Source organism: Chelonia mydas, chromosome 4, assembly GCF_015237465.2.
Source record: "Chelonia mydas isolate rCheMyd1 chromosome 4, rCheMyd1.pri.v2, whole genome shotgun sequence".
NCBI classification, from domain to species: Eukaryota; Metazoa; Chordata; order Testudines; family Cheloniidae; genus Chelonia; species Chelonia mydas.
The window spans coordinates 56,065,053-56,084,280 of record NC_057852.1 but is presented as its reverse complement, the minus strand read 5'-3'; the positions used below and the strand labels follow the sequence as shown (position 1 = coordinate 56,084,280).

Here is a 19,228-nt window from a genome sequence, read left to right as displayed (position 1 = left end):
CCCACCCTGCTTTCCCATATGTTGTTGCAGCCCGTTATCATGAGGCTCCATAAGGGCCCCATGCTGCTCCCTCTGAAGACACCAGGACTTCTAGCACTGACATCACATTGGAGCAGGATCTGGCCCTACATTTCCAAAACAAGCAGTGAGGAGCATGGGCATCTCATCCCTCCGTCTGCACCTTCCCCCTGCTGCCCGATTCCTCCAGATACCACCAGGAGACATTGGGTACTCCCCGTTGTATCAAACTGGGATTTGTGATTAAAAACCACCCATCCATTCATCTGTACTGCCAACTTCATGCTTACCTCCCTTTTAAAATAAATAAAAAGTCCCTTTATTTAATGTGGACGGGTTTATTTCAATGAATTTTTGTTTGCACCAGGAGATTCAAATAAGTGCTTAGGTGTTTAATTTCTCACCTAAACAGTAGACTTGGTAATTTTAAAGGAAATCAAAAAAATTACACCGTATCAGCTCTCACTGTCGCCAGCTCAGAGAAATGAAATAAATCAAAGTTAAAAGCTTGAGTATCATTTAATTATGGTGCGAATAGCGCTTGGAAAGAAGTAGAACAACATCTCTAAACAAATTATAGCCGGGCCAGGAAGGAATTATTAGATTGAAATTTCATTTAGGCTCGGGAGACACAGAGCTTCAATATGTAATCTGTTATGCCTCATCTGATTTGTATGCTTAATTCAGCTTGACGAATTTATTAGTTTTCATAATAGTAAAAAAATTGAGCAGCACTATGGGCTAATGCATTGTGTGTACAATAAATTGTATGTCACCGTTGAAAGGCTGAAGTCTATAGAAATCTTTTATTAATGACAACATAGGAAGGAGAATTTTCTTGCAAGCCTTTATGGAGTTCATGCCAAACCTCTGTGCTTAGTGTCTCAGCAGGCTATTAACATATCGTCATACTAATTAGGCTACTTCATGAGTGATATAATTTCAAACTTTAAATTATGTTCTAATTAACAAGGGTTGTCCAATTTGCTTAATCTTCAAAAGGCTTTCGGTTTGTCTAATTAGCCGAAACTATTGAGCATCTCAAATGCCTAATAAAATCCATAGATAATATTTTTGTACTTTCATTGTATAGTGTGTAAAGTTTACAAGAAAGAACTGAACGTCAGTGAAGGGAAATAGTTGGCAAAAACGTCAATTCACTAGAGTCATTAAATTTAATTTCGCCATCCTTGTCTTATAGCTTCAAACTCCCAAACAATAATCACATTTTACATCTTATTTTGGCTTTGCGCTGAGTTTTAAGAGGGAAACAAAATAAAAGGCAAATATCTTACTTCTCAAAATGCTTAGATTTAAAGTAAAATTAATCCAACATTTTAAATGAACATTACTAGAGTAAGGACTTTAATTCAACACTCTTAACTGAACTTTGATACTAGCAATCTTTTAAAAACATAAATTTAACATCTTTGCATTCAGTTTAATTACTTGCAATAGTTGTTTTAATGTATGTTGTCACATGGGAGAATTGAGAATGCATATCGTTAATATGAATTAATTTTGATTTTAATAGCAACTGACAACTGATCTCCAAATGCTAAACACTTATCACCACTTCATATGGTAAGTATGGTATTCTAATATATACATGAAATAAAGAGACCACTGCTGAAACAACAAAGCAAACTTTGTTTGGTGCTATATTGATTGACCAAAATTATTTAAACCCATCAGTCCCCGAGGCGGGCCGAAAAGATATCCCTACATTTGTGTTTTTAATTTGGAGCCATCTTCAGCTTTCACTTATTTACAGGCAACACTCTTCTCTGTAACAATGTATTTATCAAGTTGACATTAAATGTGTTTATCTTGGTATAATAATTCCCATGTATGCGGCAGTCTTCGCTACCTCATCGGAAAACAATTATGCTTTTATTAAATAAAATAAGTAAATAAATAAATAAATACAAATAAAAATATCCGGTTATACTATTCCAATTCTTCCTTTACCTCTCCAATGTGACAACTGAAAAGCAGCGCATAGAACTGACACTTGTGTAAACAAAACGCAAACCTTCCCTGTAGTTTGCAATCTCCTGCTAATTACAGAAGTGTCCAGAATACCAACATATTCAGAAGGGGAAGGATATCAGTTAATATTCACTCTTTCTTCTGAACGGGTGTCACTGTCTCGAACAATAGCTCTGAAGCAAGGATACCAGTACCTCTAAAAAGGGGAAATAACAGAAAGTTTAGTGGGAACGGTGGAGGCCAATGTTAGAGTCCAACTGGGTGAACATCCCTGATCTACCTGAAATTAATGCAATATTACTAATATTAACTGTTATATTAATAATTAATAAAAATGACGACAATGACCTCACTAAGTGTACAACAAATTCATAAACTCAAAAAAGAAGTGGATTCCATAGGGCCATATCAAAGGCCTGATCACCCTAGGTGATCCTGGACATGCCGGCCTCTTTGTCTGACTATAAGTTCTGCCGCTGTCCTCAGCCAGATGCAGACACATAAAATGTACCTGTTCCAAGTAATGACAAAGCTGCTGGTGAAAGCGCAAGGCTGCACTCGCAAGCCTTCAAATGCCATTAGTCTTTCAGCAGGCTTTGCACACAAATGGACTGCCTAAATAAAATTAGAGTCCCCTTTCATATCCTGACCCACGCAGACATCTGGGGAGAAATCACTGTCGCCTCTCATGGATCCACGTTCTGATTTATGATTAAAATTTAAAGCAATGCATTCATATTTTACTGAACCTAATGCGTTGTATGAATTTTTAATCCATTAAGATGCAGTATATACTTTACGGAAACTCTACCCTTGTTTTAAGCACAGAACAGAGTTTGGCTATAACTACCGTATTTATTTATTGAAAATGCAGCTGCTTTTCGCTCTGCTTTATAGTAATGTTCACACTTTTTTGTTTTGACACTTCAATTTTATTTTTCTTCTTTTAGCATGGAGACAAGCTCAGTGCTAACACCTTGCTAACCAATACGGTCTAAAGTGATCTAGTAAGATAAACACATTGTTTCCGTTCCCTTAATGCGGAGCACCTTAACAGGAGTGCTCTGATAAAATTTCAAAGGGATGACAGTTCATATGGAAGCAAGTAAGAAAAACTAAGAATGGCAAAAGCTCCCGTCAGGACCCTGGACAGAGCAGATCGGTTGATGCACTTTTCTTTCCTGCTAATCTGGAAAGTAGAAAATAAACGCAAGACCCTTCAACACAGATGGAATAGCCCCACACAGTGAAGAGCAATCAATGAAGGCTTCTGCAAGATACCTCAGGCAAATGCTGTGGCCAGTTCATGCTGAGGTCAGGATATGCTCCCAAGCTGTTGTCAGGGAAGGAGATTCTCCCGGATCGATTTATTCCCATTGTAGGTTCCATGGGGCAGATATTCAGACCCAGCACCTAGGGTTTACTAAAGGGATTGCCAAACAGCATATAGTTTGTTGAAAAATTAAATAAAAGTGATTATTTCTGTATAGTCCAGTTACCTTATTTGCATAAAATGCAGGAATAATTGTATAACAATTACAGAGGCCACTTATATACAGGAACATGATTAAATAAACAATTCCCTGCACTGTTTTGGGGTGACTCATTGGGTGCTCATTTACACGGGGGTATATCAGCGAAGTTACACCTCTGTAAAACCGGATCGAGAGGAGAGGCAGGCTCATGAATTGTATTCCCTGATCCTTGGAGCATGTCTCTAATGCTAAACATCAAACGGCAACCCTTTGGCCTTCTGCTTATGTATTCAGACACAAGCTGCCCCTCAGTCAGTGGCTGAGGTTAATACAACCTGAAAACACTGCAGCTTGCAAGCCGTTTCAGTGAACCTGTCTAGTCCTAATTAACAGGGAAGATCTGGCCCTGTGAGAATGGGGTGATGCTGTGGGTGCGTGGCGAAGCTTTCCCCTGTGCTTCTGGGAAGGGGGTGAAGCTCTCCGCAGCCCTTAAGAAAGGAATGAATCTCTCCGCGCTAAACGCTGGGCTGGGGCTGGGGTGGGGGGATGTCCCTCACAAAACACGAAAGCCCCACCCCCTCCCCGTTGTGTCCGTTTCAGTGTCTGTTCCCCTCCAGAGGTAGGGTGATTATGCCTTTAGAACTGTCTCGTGCGCCCAGGGGTCTGTATTAAGGGCTGGAGCTCAACCCCGCTCCATCATACGATCTGTCTTCCTGCAAGCAGGGGGAGAAGGTGGCTCCTGCGTGTATCAGACTAGTCTGGTCTCTCGCTGGCATCTCTGGGCGGTGACGCCCTGGCAAGCGTCAGCCTTGCCCCAGCAGAACTGGCATTTCACAATGGACAAGCGCCCCTTTCGGGGGCCCCCTCCCCGGCATCTCACCAACGCCCCCGAAAGGGAAACTATCCAGAAAGGGATCTGGCTATTTATACTTCTGGAGGAAACTCTCGTTTCAGTGTCTTAAACTGAGCCCCAGGCAGAGACACGTTCAACCCGCCAGCCCTGCTCTCCTACCTCTCCCGCACTGGTTCGCAGGACGGAAACTTCCGGAGGTCTCCCTCTCTCTAAGCCCCCGGCAGCGGTTGTTTGGCAGCCAACTCCTGACTTCCCCAGAGCCGGCGTGTTTACCCTTTTTGAAAGTTAAGTCAAGTCACGAAATCAAACTTAACGCACGGAACAATCAATGGAGACTTTTGCAATCCATGGCGCCTTGTGCTTCCTGGCACTAAAATAAATGCAAGAAATCGAAACGTAATTACTTGAAAGAAATCCCTCTGCATAATTTATCCAGTCATTTTTAGTAGAGTTGGTACTGAATGCATGCATTTAACTCTGTACCTCTGTCTCTCCCCCCTCCCGCCCCCACACCGTCCAATAGTTGTATTTGCATTTACATTGCTGATTATTGTACTCAGCCCTAGACTCTTTATTTGCAACTGTAACCTTCATGAATCTGTTCTTGTTCTGCCCTCTTTTAAGTGTGTGTGTGTGTGTGTGTGTATTTACCGTTTTTGCATTTATTTGTAACCCAGTGTTGGCTGATTACCCGTACTGGAAACGGGGTCTAAGTACACACCAGAGCGGAATATTTCTCATGGAGAATTTGCACTATCAAAAAGTAGCATTCATCTGGTGGTGGAAACATTGATTAAAAGAAGGGTGCCCCCCCCCACACACACTTTTTGCTTTTTTTTTGTTTGTTTGTTTCTTGTTTCTCTTCGGAGAGGAGTAATGTTCTATACTGGAGTTATTCAGTTCAGTATCCCATGTGGTTAACGGTGCTTCTCAGTGGTAAGGATGCTACAAGTGTTATGTACAGTATTTCTCTCTGCCCCCCTCCCCCAAACCCTCATGGTCTCTGTGTTAATTTTCTTAAAAGAACACTGTGCAAAGATTTTCTGATCAGAAGCACCTGGAAGGACAACTCCAGTCCCACAAACTTAATAGAAAGTGCCACCAAAGTAAGTAGCTGCTTTGTTAAACTTTCCCCTAGTGTCTGATGATACCCCGGATATCCTGCCCCAGTCCTTTTATGGTTAGGGTTTGTATAGCTGCAGTTAGTGTATTGATTGGAAGTGCAAGAATGGCCCTCTAATTTATCGTCCAGCTTGACAGATGAGGGTCTACACAACCAGATATCCTCTGAGTTCATTAGTTTTGGAATGGTGACTGTTCCGAGCCAAACTTTATCATAGATATAAAGTAGCATAGAACTTTATCACAGAACTTGAAGTAATGTTATGAAAGAATGAAAAATACATTTGGGAGCTGCCTGGAAACTGAAGTACTTTTTGATTTAACTTACATTAACAGAAATGTAATGTAAAAGTGAAGGGATCTAACAAAATCATTAATAATTTAAAAATAATTACAGATAGCCTATCCTTACTATTCATAACCACTCAACACTTTAGACAAAGAAGGCTGAATATTCTTAGTGTGAAAAGAATGTGAGCTGACTGCTAATCAGAAACTAAGCAAGGACTGCATGTTGACAGTTTTATGCTGGCTCGATGTATGTTTCTTAGATTTCCATCTATACATATGCAGAATTTAAAGTCTCCAGATTTACTTCCCAGAGTGGAAGGTGGGAGCTAATAGGTGGGGTGTTTGAGCCTGTGTGGAGAATGGATTCTGGTGTGTGTAGTGAGGAAAAAGAGAACTTTCTATGGCTTACATTAGTCTTGCCTTGACCTGCTTGATCTGTTATATTTTATATTTAATGTAGGCCCCAATCCTGCACAGGGAGCCATGCAGGCAGCCACCTATGCTTCTGTGAAGTTCTGTTGATCTCAGCACAGTTCTGGGCAGGCCAGGAACTGTACCGTTATCCTTGCAAGGTCTTTTTTTTTTGCTGTTCAGAACCAGACAAACCAATACTTACTCTATTTTGTTTCTTTATTGAATGGCTTTTCATATCAAGCCATTCAATGGCTTCTTGTACATTATCTGCTTGAACTTTTTCAAAAATCTCTGCGTGAAGGTTTTTAAATTCAGCCATTATTATTCTTGTTTCTATTGTATTGTTTTTATTTCTCACAGATCCTTAAATGTAACAAAAGCCCACTTGTTTGGTTTTATTTATGTTAGTTGTTATTTTCAGATACCTGGTAACTAGACTTTGTATGAAAGCAAATTTCGCTGCTATTTTTCAGAGATAAAGACAAGATTACAAAAGAGGACATTCACAGACATGAAGCTACTATTAATGACCAAAAGAAACATACATGAGCCTATACAAAAGGTTTGAAATTTGAACAAGAGTCTCACAATATACCCACTTTATATAAATCAGGACATAGACGTTCCTCCCTTGCCTTATCTTCTGCCTGAGATAAAGAGTTTCTGGTCTTTCATGGATCATTTAACAAAAATATTAAAAATCAAAGTGTAGCTCTTATTATGACTCCATTCTTGCTGATTTTAAATATAAAGGGGCCTGATTCTCATTTCTCCTTGCATCTTTTTGCATATGTACCATCACAGATCATATTCCACACACATTTATATAGTAAGCACGAAATTCCACTTAACTTTCTTACGTATACCTGTGCAAAGCCAAATTGAGGGGGCATCTATTTAGTGGACATTTTCCAGATTACACACACACACAGAGTATACCAACAGAATGTAAATATAACAAAAAGGCAGGGCTTATGCACAAGATATTTTTAAACTATTATAATTCAGAAAAATATTGATATTTCACTGGATCATTCAAAGGCATGACTGTATCCTAGAGACTATATCACTGCCAAAGTTCAGTATCTACCACGGTCTTAGCTAGAGCTTTTCAAAAGAAGGTTGCACCATTTTTTTACAATAATAAAATTGTATTTTGTCACTCTCTTCAGTCTTGATATTGGCTGGACCATTTTCCTACAAACTCCCCCAAAACAACATTCCCTGGCTGAGACAACCTGCCAAATTTCAGCCAAAAAGGTAAAAGTTTGAGGAAATTATATACATTTGAAAAGGACCCTCTAGAATGAAAGCAGTACTCCTATAATAATACTTACTATCACAAATGGATTGCTGCAATTTTTTAACTACAATCCTACAGGGAAAGCCTGAATGAAAGATTTGCATTTGTACCTCTGACTCATTGGAAAGACTGTTAAAAACACATTCAATCAGACAATTTCCTATTGGCTACTGTAGTGGGGTGGATTGGCTGCCCACAGATCTGGCATGGGAGGAGCCCCTCATTGAACCCTGGTGGACCGAGCCACACCATGCTCAACCTTCCTGCTGGAAGTTAGTGGGCAGGACAGGAAGTATAAAAGGCATGCTGGAGAATTCAGTTGGGAGGCAGCTGCTGGAGGAGCCAGACGCCTCCTGTGAGCTCCAGAGCTGGTAGGCCGCTGCAGACCCGAGGGAGCCGAGGACTGGTCAGGGCTACCAGGACCATTTATGGACCCAAGCACGGAGGAGCTGCAAACACTGACAGAGGCCTTCTTCCCCGACACCAGGCGACCGTATACAGAGCCAGGTATACCTGAGGGGGAGTTGGGAAGTGGCCTGAGGTAGCCGACCCCTGTCTGGCTGCAATGCTGACAGCAAGCAAGTCAACGTGTTATGGTCAGGATCCCCACTTGACACAGTGGCAGACCGCTCTGCCACTGCTAGGGCCCTGTGCTGGGGTGCAGTGGAGTGGGTGGGCCTGCGTCCCCCCTGCTGCCCCAACCCATGGGTGGCAGTCTCCCCCTCTCTTAGGCAAGAAGCCTGTGCTTGTCAGCCCTCCGCCAGAGCTAGGAGGCCCGACTGTTTGCTGCCCAGCCTGAGTACAGGCCTGAGCCAGAGACTCTTTGCTGCCTCCCCACCCACCTCAGGCTCCATAACTGTGTGTGTTTGTTCTGCCGTGATCACAGGCCTGAGCCCACATCTCCCATCGCCCCGCTGATTCCCCATGTCAGGCGACCCCCGGAGATGTAGAGTGGCGAATTGGCTGCCCGCAGACCCAGAAGGGGAGGAGCCACTCCTCCCAATGGACTACAGTTACACATCTAAGGAGTATAAACTGTGTCAGCTGAATGTCTTACCTTGTGTTCTTTAAATCGCCTACAAGTCTTCTAAGGTCAGATATTCCACCTATCTTAAATTTTCTTTGGCCTTCCCTCATGATACAAAGGGGGTGTAAAACTGCCTCCTAGTGGCAGTTGAAGATTCCCTTAGTATAATACCTACATAAATACCTCCTAGCCCACATTGATGTGAATAGTGTTCTGGGGTGGGCTAGGTGCAGAAAGGGGGCAAGGACTGAATGTGATGTGCTTTGGTGGTCCTGGCTGGCAGAACAACAATTTGCAGCCATTATCTATTAATGCAAATTAAAGCAGTCCTGAGGTTACACTAACTTGCAGCTGAGGCTATCAGCAATCCCCAGAATCAGTGGGAAGGAAAAATGGTATTTAAGCCACTTAGCCTCCCTTCTCAAGGGTGTTAGCTATTGTCCTTTTGGACATCTACCATCACAGATATTGGAGACAAGTGGATCTGAATGGAGAAAGTTTGGAACATGACATTAGCAGTACGTGAGTAGTTAAGTGTGGAGGTCCCTCAGATGCAAATCATACCAAATTTAGAATGTGTCTCTTAATGGTCATTACATCTATTTTTTATTTGCAAATGTCATTATTGTTGAGTTCTTTTTTGTTTGCTTCAGGGCTCAGATTGGAAGGAATGAGGGATACATGGCAATACAGCATACTACCGCCTCTCCAAAAACACCATCTTCTGCTCCAGAAACTCATGGGCATTTCTTAAAAATGATCATCACAACTCAGATGCCCAATGATGAAGATTTAAAACTAAATGTCAACATTATCAACTATTTCACTGCTTATCACAGCATATAATAAAGAAGGGTAAGTATCATATTATGAATCTATACAATGTACTGTGAATCACAATTCAAGTACACTCTATCATGAAAAGAGAAAATATTGTCTATAGGTGAAATCACAGAACAGCAAGTCAGGTGATCTGGTATCTGTCCTAGGCTCTGCTGCATACTTCCTTTGTGATGTTGGGCAAGTTAATTTACTTCTCTGTACTTCATTTTCACCACCTATAAAGTGGACATGGGAAATATTAAGGCTTCTTGTTCTTCAGAATTCAATAATTCACAGTAAAATCACTGCTCCACACTAGAGGTGATCAGAATTTTTTTTCCAATGGAAATTTTTGAGTTTTTGGTGAAAAATCAAAAGTTGAAAACTTTTGATGAAAACAAACAAATTAACAAAAAAAGTGTCTGTGTGTTTTGTTTTGTTTTTTTTGGCCAAAAACTTCCAGTTTAGCACAGAACATTTTGATTTAGAAATTTTGCCATGATGTCTCATGGGCATTGTAGTTTGGATGCTTCTTACCTCCATTCTCCTCTAAGGGCCAGGCTGACTAGCGGGGCTACATCTCCCATGATGCACCATGGTCTCCCATCTTGCTAAGTCACCATGCTGCATTGTGGGAGTACAGGGTCATGGTGTATCACAGAAGATGTAGTCCAGCTAGGGAATACAGTCCACTGAAATAGAGGTTTTTCAGGTGTTCTCTTTTTTAATGAAAATTCAAAATTTCCCAGTTATTTTGCAGACATTTTTGCAAAAATCTTCATTGTGTTGAAAGCCTAGTTTACTATTAAAAAAACCTTAAGACCAGTTTTTTTAAACCAGCTGTATTTTACACCTCTTGGTGTTCAGCTGGGAGCTTGAGTGTCCAGCAATTCTCAGGATAAGACCTTGTTTCCCTAAGGGCCTGTTACTGATCCCATTAAAACTAATGGAAGGTTTGCCATTGACTTCAATGGGAGGAGTCTCAGTCCTAATATCTGTAAAGTTCATGGAATCATAGAATATCAGGGTTGGAAGGGATCTCAGGAGGTCATGTAGTCCAACCCCCTGCTCAAAGCAGGACCAATCCCCAATTTTTGCCCCAGATCCCAAACCGCCCCCTCAAGGATTGAACTCACAACCCTGGGTTTAGCAGGCCAATGCTCGAGATTCTTGGATGAAAAGCAGTATAGTAGGGCAATATATTAATTAATTATGTATTATTATTATTTTTTATTCACAAAATTACTGACCTGGAAGTCATTACAAATTACAATTTATTTTGTTGATCTGGCTGTCGCACATGCACACTAAGATACCAGTCCTGCAAGAGATGCATGCTGAAGGACCTCTCATTGCAGGATTGGGACCTATACGCACGAATCTGATCTCAAATAAATAGGCTCATGATCCTTTAAAATGAATCTTCACAGTATGCTGTCTTTTTCCTTTAAAACAGATGTTTATATGTATGCACCAGTAAAGTGTTTCCCCACAATATGTGGTGATAGGCACCTGCATATTTGAAATTTGAAGCTAATCATAAAAATACTCATATTTTCTTTGTATCCCTTACTGGTTTTCAACATTCTACCTTTGGATACAAAAGCCAAATCAAAGCAAATCACTGCATGCAATGAGTGTGTGCAGATCTCCTCATATGTTCTACTCATTCTTTTTATGAATGAAATATTATTAAGGTTTGAAGAATGTTAAAGTAATGAAATCAAAGCAGGAAATAACTAAGTCATGCAAACATTCCATAACAGAAAAAGCTGAAGGTTATTGTTAGTATGTAGGCCTGTTTCTCAGCCTGAGACAGAATTTGGGGTTTAACTTTTGATACTTTTACATCCTTACTAATATGTGTGAACAAAGACACAGTGTGTTGCATTTCCCACAACCAGATGGGGCTTTTAAACAATGAGAAAAGATAAGGAATAGAGCGAACGTGTTTCTGTGTATAGTGGGAATGTAATATACGAGTGTACACTTAAAGACTGCCTGACTCCTATCTCAAGGCAAGGTCAAGCAACCAGTCAGGAGGGGAATGGGGGGAGGGTATAAAAAATACTAAAAGCCAAAGAAAAGCCTGGCCTTGGCCAGTATGTAACCTCACGCCTTACCCATCTCATGGGATACAAAAGATGTGCTACCAAGCTCCCAGACTCAAGACCCTCCAAAATAGAACATGACCATAAGTTGTAAGGATTACGACCAGGGTGTGCACTGCAGATATATTTGGCCCTGCTAAAAAGGAGGAGGTGGGAACAGAGACACTGGGAAAAAGGCTCTGTGGCATCAAAGCTATGGATATGCTTGCTTGAAACTAACCCCAATAAACATCGCATTGCCTGCACTTCAGACTTCCAGCCTTCTGCTTTCTATCTATGTGATAAGAACCAGCGGAGGGGTGAAAGGAAAGCCCCTAAGAGTCATTATACCTTATTACAATTATATTATGTGTTTATAATATTGTTTTGTAAAGCAAACACCTGATGCAGACAAATTTGTATCTTGAAGTCAATCATATAAAAGTGTCAATGGGAGTTTTGCCTATAGGCTCAGGCATGATGAAATGGTTCAATGATTAAAACAGAAAAAATTCTGAAAAAATTCAGTCCAGACAACAAATCAGAAAACCAGAAACACAAAGAAAATAAAGAAGAAATAATAAAAGGGAGACCAAAGATTAACTGATGGTTCTGAGTTTGTTAGCCAGCTGACACACACAGCAAACTCATTCTGAACTAAAAAAGATTTGCATGGAGGCCCTGATTCAGAAAAGCACTTAGACATTTAATTTTACATGCTGTGCTGAACAAAGATAGACTCAAGCATATGCTTCTTGAATCAGGACCAAAGGGATTTGTCATTGCAGGTATGTCTAGACTAGGTTATGCTTTTAATTTGAGTTAGTTTGAGGTACACCATTTCAGACATCACTTAGCTCCAAAATCTTTTTTAAATGTTAACACTTTAAATTAATTTAATCTGGTAGGGGTTGATCCTATAGACTGCCTGGATATAGCTAACTTGAATAAATAAAACCCTTTTCCCCCTAGTATAGGCTCGGAAGAGCTACCAAATGTGCACTTATTAAACATGTTAGTGCAAACTGGTGGTGCTGAGGTAACATTTTCAAATGTGCCTAAGTGCCATTGACTTTCAAAAGGACTTAGTTTTCTAAATCACTTAAGCATCTTTGAAAATATTACCCATGAGTCTATAGGGCCTTCTCCAGGACAAGATGCTTTAAAAATTAAGTTAGCTAACAGCTTTGAATTCAGCACCTGACCTTGACCAGCTAACATGTTTTAAAGGTGTTAAAACCTGTCTGTATTAAGTGCTAACACATTTTTAACAAGTCTTAATTAAAACACATTCGCTAACACATTTTTTAAAAAATAATTTTTTTCCTAGTCTAGACAAGATCTATCTGAGTTAATCCCGCTCATGGTACTAGAAATGGCTAGTTGCCTTAGCAGTGTTGTGAGGGGAAGTGAGGTTTTGCATCTTCCTGGAAATAACAGGAGGTTCAATCCATGGAATCTGTACATTCCCAATGATCTACCTGGATCCCATAGATTCCCCTGCTCATAGCTGCTCAGCAATCTTCTCTCAGGTAGATTTCAGAGTGAAGGAGAATATGCCTAAATTAATGCTGACCCATCACTGTTAATTTGGGCAGGAATCCTGTTTCTAACACAGATACATATTATTAAGGGATTGGACTATAATGAAGACTGAAAGCAGGATAAATTCTATTTTCTAGAAGAAGGACATTTTTGAATTATAGGGATGATAAAACATCTGGAACCAAGGGTGAGTATACTCCCTATCTGGGTCTTGGAGGACACTGGGCCTAGGGCCAGCTGCAAATGGTCATACCCAAAAAACCTTCCTTTCCCTCACACTTGTTTCCAAGACTCAGAGACCAGGCACATAAGGGTTAAGCATCTGGGAGGTCAAGGCAGCTGGAGCTCATCAGCGAACCAGGCCCAGCTGCTTTATGTACTAAAAGGCAAGAGAAAATGGTGGGGGGAGAGGAAGAAGGTTATTCTGTGTACATGTGAAGCAGGTTGTGGTCTAATGTTATGAGGTTTCTGTTTATTTCAGGATTGTGTTAGTATATTGAAAAGAGATCATTTTATTTTGTGTAATATTGGAGAGGAAAGGGAAGGAGGTATGGCTGCCCTGTATCTTTGGATGTGTAACAAAATATGGATAAAATATTTTTTTCTATAGAACTTGGTGCTTAGTATTCATGTGGTCAATTTCTAGCAGAGATGGGCTATCTACATATGGTTTTCCTCTTCACTATGTTGAAAGTAAGGCTGTGTTAGCATATCCATTATAAACCCATCTTTTCAAAGGTTTATGACATAACCATAAAAATTCACTCTGGGCTGATGTGTGCCATACAGTGTCTTAGTTAGGGAGCACATTTTCAAAAGCAGCTTTGATTTTTAAAACTGAGCCACATGACAAGGAATTAATCCATAATGCGACCTAATAAAAATGGATGATATTTTGAGGATTGCAGATTAACTCCTACACCTATACAATATCTTTTTAGTTAACACTAGATAGAGATTTTTAGTGTGCATGGGCAATGTGAATGACATGATAGATGGTAATAGTATTTCAGGAAACATTAGGGTCTATTATGTCAACTTTAATCTAATCAAAATTACTTCATATGTACAAAAAAAATCCAAGCTAGGTAACGGGTGTGGAGATGTTAATTCAAATAAAGATGCGTGGCCACTTTCTGCTCTTAAGCCATTTTAAAGCTGGAGCAACTCATTTGAAGTGCACTGGCTCAATAGAGAATCTGACCCAGACATTTAAATGTTCCTGTTAAACAAAAAAGACAACTGGGACTGTGTTGGTGTCCTTCCCTTTGAAAGTTTAGATAGGTGGTTTTCTAACCCTATGGTGGTATCCATTTAAAAGATTTTTGAATATTATATCTGTTTTGAAAACACAGCACACAAATATATCCAATATTTGATATTGGCAGGGCAATATTACAGGTTCTCAATCAAGTTTAAGTATATCAGTAACATTCTCTTTTGAACACTTGAAGTCACTCTGGGGGGAAATAACCTTCCAAATATATAAGAACAATTTAATTTTTATTTAAAAAATGAGGAAAATTCACAGACCCAAAATTACATGTAATATTAAGTGTATGTCAAAAATCAAGCAAAAGCCAGTAAATTGGAAACTGTGGGCTTGACACAGAACTTTAAGAGCAGTTACACAATGAGAGTTTTGCCTGAATAACGAAGGCAGAACTTGTTTTGAAGGGTGGCAGTCCCTGGGTGTAAATTAATAATAATAATTAATTTTGTTTTGTAGATCAGAACAAAAAGTAAACAACCCCCACATTATGAAAAAATAGAATGTGTTTGTGATATATAGATATATACACACACACAAGTATGCACTTTAAAAAAGTCATTCTGCCTTCTTTTCTCCCTTGTATATGACTATACATTCATATATATCAATTCTTCTCTAATATGTTAAACTCATATACATATGTATCAATACTTGAATAATATATTAGTGTGTGTTCAGGTATCAATATTTCAATAATATTTTGGCAGCTACAGTCAAAAATAAATGTGGAGTTCAACATTAGTTCATTCAAACCCAAGTACACCTTATAGTAAAAATTTAATATAAGGGAGCTACAAATGAATGAAAATTTGATTTTAAATATTGTGTTCTCATTACCAGCTCTTCTGAAATCAAAGCAGAATTTGTCCTTGCTGGACCCAATCAGAAGATGAGTCTTGTAAGTAAAGGCAAGCAAGGGGGACAATATTTTATTTTGGATAAAACTCCACAAAACTTCTAAACCTTTCATTTTTTCTCTTCTTTCATTCTTCGCCTGACCAGCATTTGGATCTCTCTGGGTGTATACCTTCAAAGACACACTAATACAAGTTATACAGTCAGATGATCTAGCTCAGGCAGTAGAGCATCAGACTCTTAATCTCAGGGCTGTGAGACCCATGCTGAGCAAGTTGCCTGTCATATTTGCTGCAGCTGATTCTCTGACTGCCTCCCCTACCCCGCGTGGAGGGGAGGGCTCTCGGCCAGGAGGCAAGCCAGAGTAGCCGGGGTCAGAGCTGTACAGCAGCTATGTAAAAAGCATGAGGAGGGGAGGGGCATTTATGTGAAAGCACATGAGTACCTGGAAAAGGGCTGCTCAGCTACCTCAGGTCTGCCACCTTCTTATTGGCTGGAGGTGGGGGAATGGACTAGCCATGTTCTCGTGGCTCCAGCCTCACAACATATTTAAATTGCCCCCAAGCTTTTCAAAAACCTCTTGCACCTGCTAGCTACCCCACACTCCCTTCCCATAGTTGTAGGGTCAGTATTGTGTATGTGGGGGGTGGAATTGAATGCTATGGACCTGAACAATTGTCTCTTTCAGGCTCAGGAAGGAATATTTCCTGTTGGACCAAACTGACAAGAAATCTGGTGGACTTTTTCACCTTCCTCGCCACATCGTGGCAGGCACAGTTAAGTTATAACCAGTAAGACTTTAAAAATGTAATATTAGGAAAGGTCTGACTATTCAACTTGTGGTCAATGTCCAGTGTGGATAAGGCTGAAAGCCAGAAACCAGCTCCCAGGTAGGGTTGCCAAGTGTCTGGTTTTTGACTGGAACAGCCGGTTGAAAAAGGACCCTGGTGGCTCTGGTCAGCACATCTGACCAGGCTGTTAAAAGTCCCTTTGGCATGGGGTTGCCAGGCTCCCTACCCAGCTCTGCACAGCTCTCCGGAAGCAGCGACATGTCTTTCCAGCTCCTAGACGTAGGGGCGGCCACAGGGGCTTTGTGTACTGCCCCCTGCCCTGAGCACTGGCTCTGCAGTTCCCATTGGCCAGAAACTGTGGCCAGTGGGAGCTTTGGGGGTGGCACCTGATACGGAGACAGCACACAGAGTCTCCGTGGCTGACCCTATGCCTAGGAGCCGGAGGGACATGTCTGCCGCTTCCCAGGAGTCCTCTGAGGTAAGCGCCACCCAGAATCTGCACCCCTTATCCCCTCCTGCACCCAAACCCTCTGCCCCAGCCCAGAGCCCCCTCCTACACCCCGAACCCCTCATCCTCAGCCCCACTCCAGACTTTGCAACACCAGTCAGAGCCCTCACCTCCCTGCACTGCAACCCCCTTGGCCCAGCCTGGAACCCCCTCCTGCTCCTCAAACCCCTCATCCCTGGCCCCACCCCAGACCCCACACCCCCAGCCAGAACCCTCACCCCTCCTGCACCCCAAACTGCTGCTCCAGCCCAGAGCCCCCTCCCATACTTTGAATCCCTCGGCCACACCCCCCAGCCTGGAGCCCCTGCCGCCACACCAAATCCCTCATCCCCAGCCCCACCCTAGATTCTGCACCCCCAGCTGGAGCCTTCACCCCCTCTTTCATCCCAACCCCCTGCCCCAGCCCAGAGGCCCCTCCTGCACCCTGAACCCCTCATTTCAGGCCCCATCCTGGAGCCTGCACCTCCAGCCAGAGCCCTCACCCTCTCCTGCACACCAACCCACTTCCCCAGCCCAGTGAAAATAAGTGAGTGAGGGTGGAGGAGAGTGAGTGGGGTGGGGGGTGGAGTGAGTGAGGGCAGGGACTTGGGGAAGGGGCAGGGCTTCAGGGAAGGGGTGGGGCAGGGACCAGGCAAGGGTGTTTGGTTTTCTGCGATAAGAAAGTTAGCAACCCTACTTCCAGAATAGAAAAGACCCAGGATTTTGCTGGTGGCCCTTTTGCCTATGGAAAAAATGGGGATGGATCACTTGATTACCTGTTCTGTTCATTCCCTCTGAAGTACCTGGCATTGGCCACTGTCAGAAGACAGGATCCTGGGCTAGATGGACCATTGGTTTGATCCAGTATGGATGTTCTTATGTTCTTCACAGACTGAGGTCCCTCTTTGGGAACCTCTTGTACACACACAAATTCCACCCCACCCTCCACTCCCAATTTTTCTGAAATAAAGTCACTTTCATTCCATAATAGAATACAGGGGGGAGTTACGCTAGCATAACTATAGCAGACAAATCATTCCTCTTAGCTATGCTGGTTAATTTCCCTGGGTAGACCACGCCTCACTGTTACACCTCGTCTCAGTTTAGGCATTATGCATGTGGGTAACAAAATGGGACTACTCATGTGCATATAGTTACTTACACTTTAAAGGGCTTGCAGCTGGTTTGGTGCAGTGGACTCTTGTGCCTGTGTGGAGCCCTGCGACGTCAATGAAGCTGTATGTGGGTAGAGGGGGTTGCACAAATTACAGAAATAGGTGCCTTCAGGGGAGGGGCTGTGTCTTACTATGTGTTTGTACAGTGCTGAGCACAACTGGGTCCTGATTCTGACTAGGGCCTCAAGGTACAGCTGTAATACAAATAAGACTTCATTACATTTTTTTCTATTTTAAAAAAAGGAAACTTTCTCTTTTAAGAATCTTATTTTACACACACCTGATTAGTCAATGCTACTAGTCACTGCAGGTTAGTTTAGTGTACAAACCTACCATTTTCAGGGGTTTATAGTTCAGTGACAGTAAAACTGCTTTAGGGAGTGGGGAGGTAAGAGTGGGAAGACGTACAAGTAGAGGTGCTGAGCCTTTGAAGAGGTGTATACATAATTAGCAACGTTTTGTATGGTTTCTTTCATCAAAATATCCCAGCAGGCTTGGAAGTTTGTCAAAACATGAAAATGCACAAAGAGTTCTAGTTTTACATTTACTCTAACTCTGTCTAAGGTAACTATGTTTAAACTTTAAAATGTGCAGTATTTTAGAAGCTATTTTAGGTAACAGTTCTGCACAGCCAAGCTCTCTTTGCTTCCGGCATGTTTTCTTTAGAACCTAACATTTCTTCAAGATTCTTTAGACTCTTGTAGCATTAGAACCTTGTGTATTTTGCAAGCCTGCAAGATGACTCTAACCCAGATGAGAACATGAAACAGCTCTTTCTAAAGTAAGTCACAGTCTGCAGTGAGTGAATTCTAGGCTATTTAACTTTAGAAGAGAGAGAAATTAGCTGAGAAAATAAGAAACATGTTGAGTGTTAGACCTGCTGAAATGTGAGTGCTATGCGCACAAACAGACAAGTACTTTTATGCCACTGTAAATGGAGATGGGTCTTTCTGCAATGTCTGTAGCTGAGAGGCTCAGATAAAGCATTTCTTCTGTAACCTGCAGATGTAAGTGAGGGAGAGTTCATTTTTATCTATAAATTAATTGCTCTAGTCCTCGAAGGAAATGTAATATACCTTAATGTGATCAAAACAACTTCAGCATCTTCTATATCAAGCAGATAGTTGATGAAATGCATATATTTAGCCCAGTCCACTTTCCTATTAATAATAATTAAATAATATTATTAAAATTAATAATAACGATTTTGTAGGGTAAACATGTCAATATGTTCAAAATTTTCATATTGTGACTTACAGACTTGATCATATTCTGCTTTTGGTTTACCATATGTCTCCAGTTCTTTGTGTTACTTATAGAAAAATGTGATGTAAAAATGGTGGTTTGTTTCTGACATAGTGATGTTCTCCCACCCCTAAATATTCACAGTCAGCTCTGCGGAAATGTCTAACTTTAATTCTTACTCTGCAGTCCTTTATTCATTCCTTATTCAGGTAAAATTTCTGTGGATGTCAATGAGAGTTTTTCCTGAGTAAGTATCTGTTCCTGATCCCACTTAAAACAGTGGCAGTCAATTGACTTGGGACAGAATTGGGTCCCAAGCAGTGAGTACAGAATGCTGAATAAAGCATAGTGAAGGGCATATCCAGTGACCATGGTCAGAGCCACATAATCTCACTTGGTCTCTTCTTCCTTATCTGTAAAATGTTGATAATGATGCTAACTCTCTTTTGT

The 19,228-nt window shown here is 41.3% G+C and overlaps 1 long non-coding RNA gene across 1 annotated transcript; it reads left to right on the top strand.

Annotated features, from left to right (window-relative positions):
• The first annotated feature begins 7,824 nt into the window (after positions 1 to 7,824).
• LOC122465482 lies at positions 7,825 to 9,322 on the top strand. Its single transcript, XR_006290379.1, has 3 exons — positions 7,825 to 7,975; positions 8,355 to 8,560; positions 9,149 to 9,322. It is a non-coding gene; the product is annotated as an uncharacterized LOC122465482 (long non-coding RNA).
• Positions 9,323 to 19,228: the final 9,906 nt, after the last annotated feature.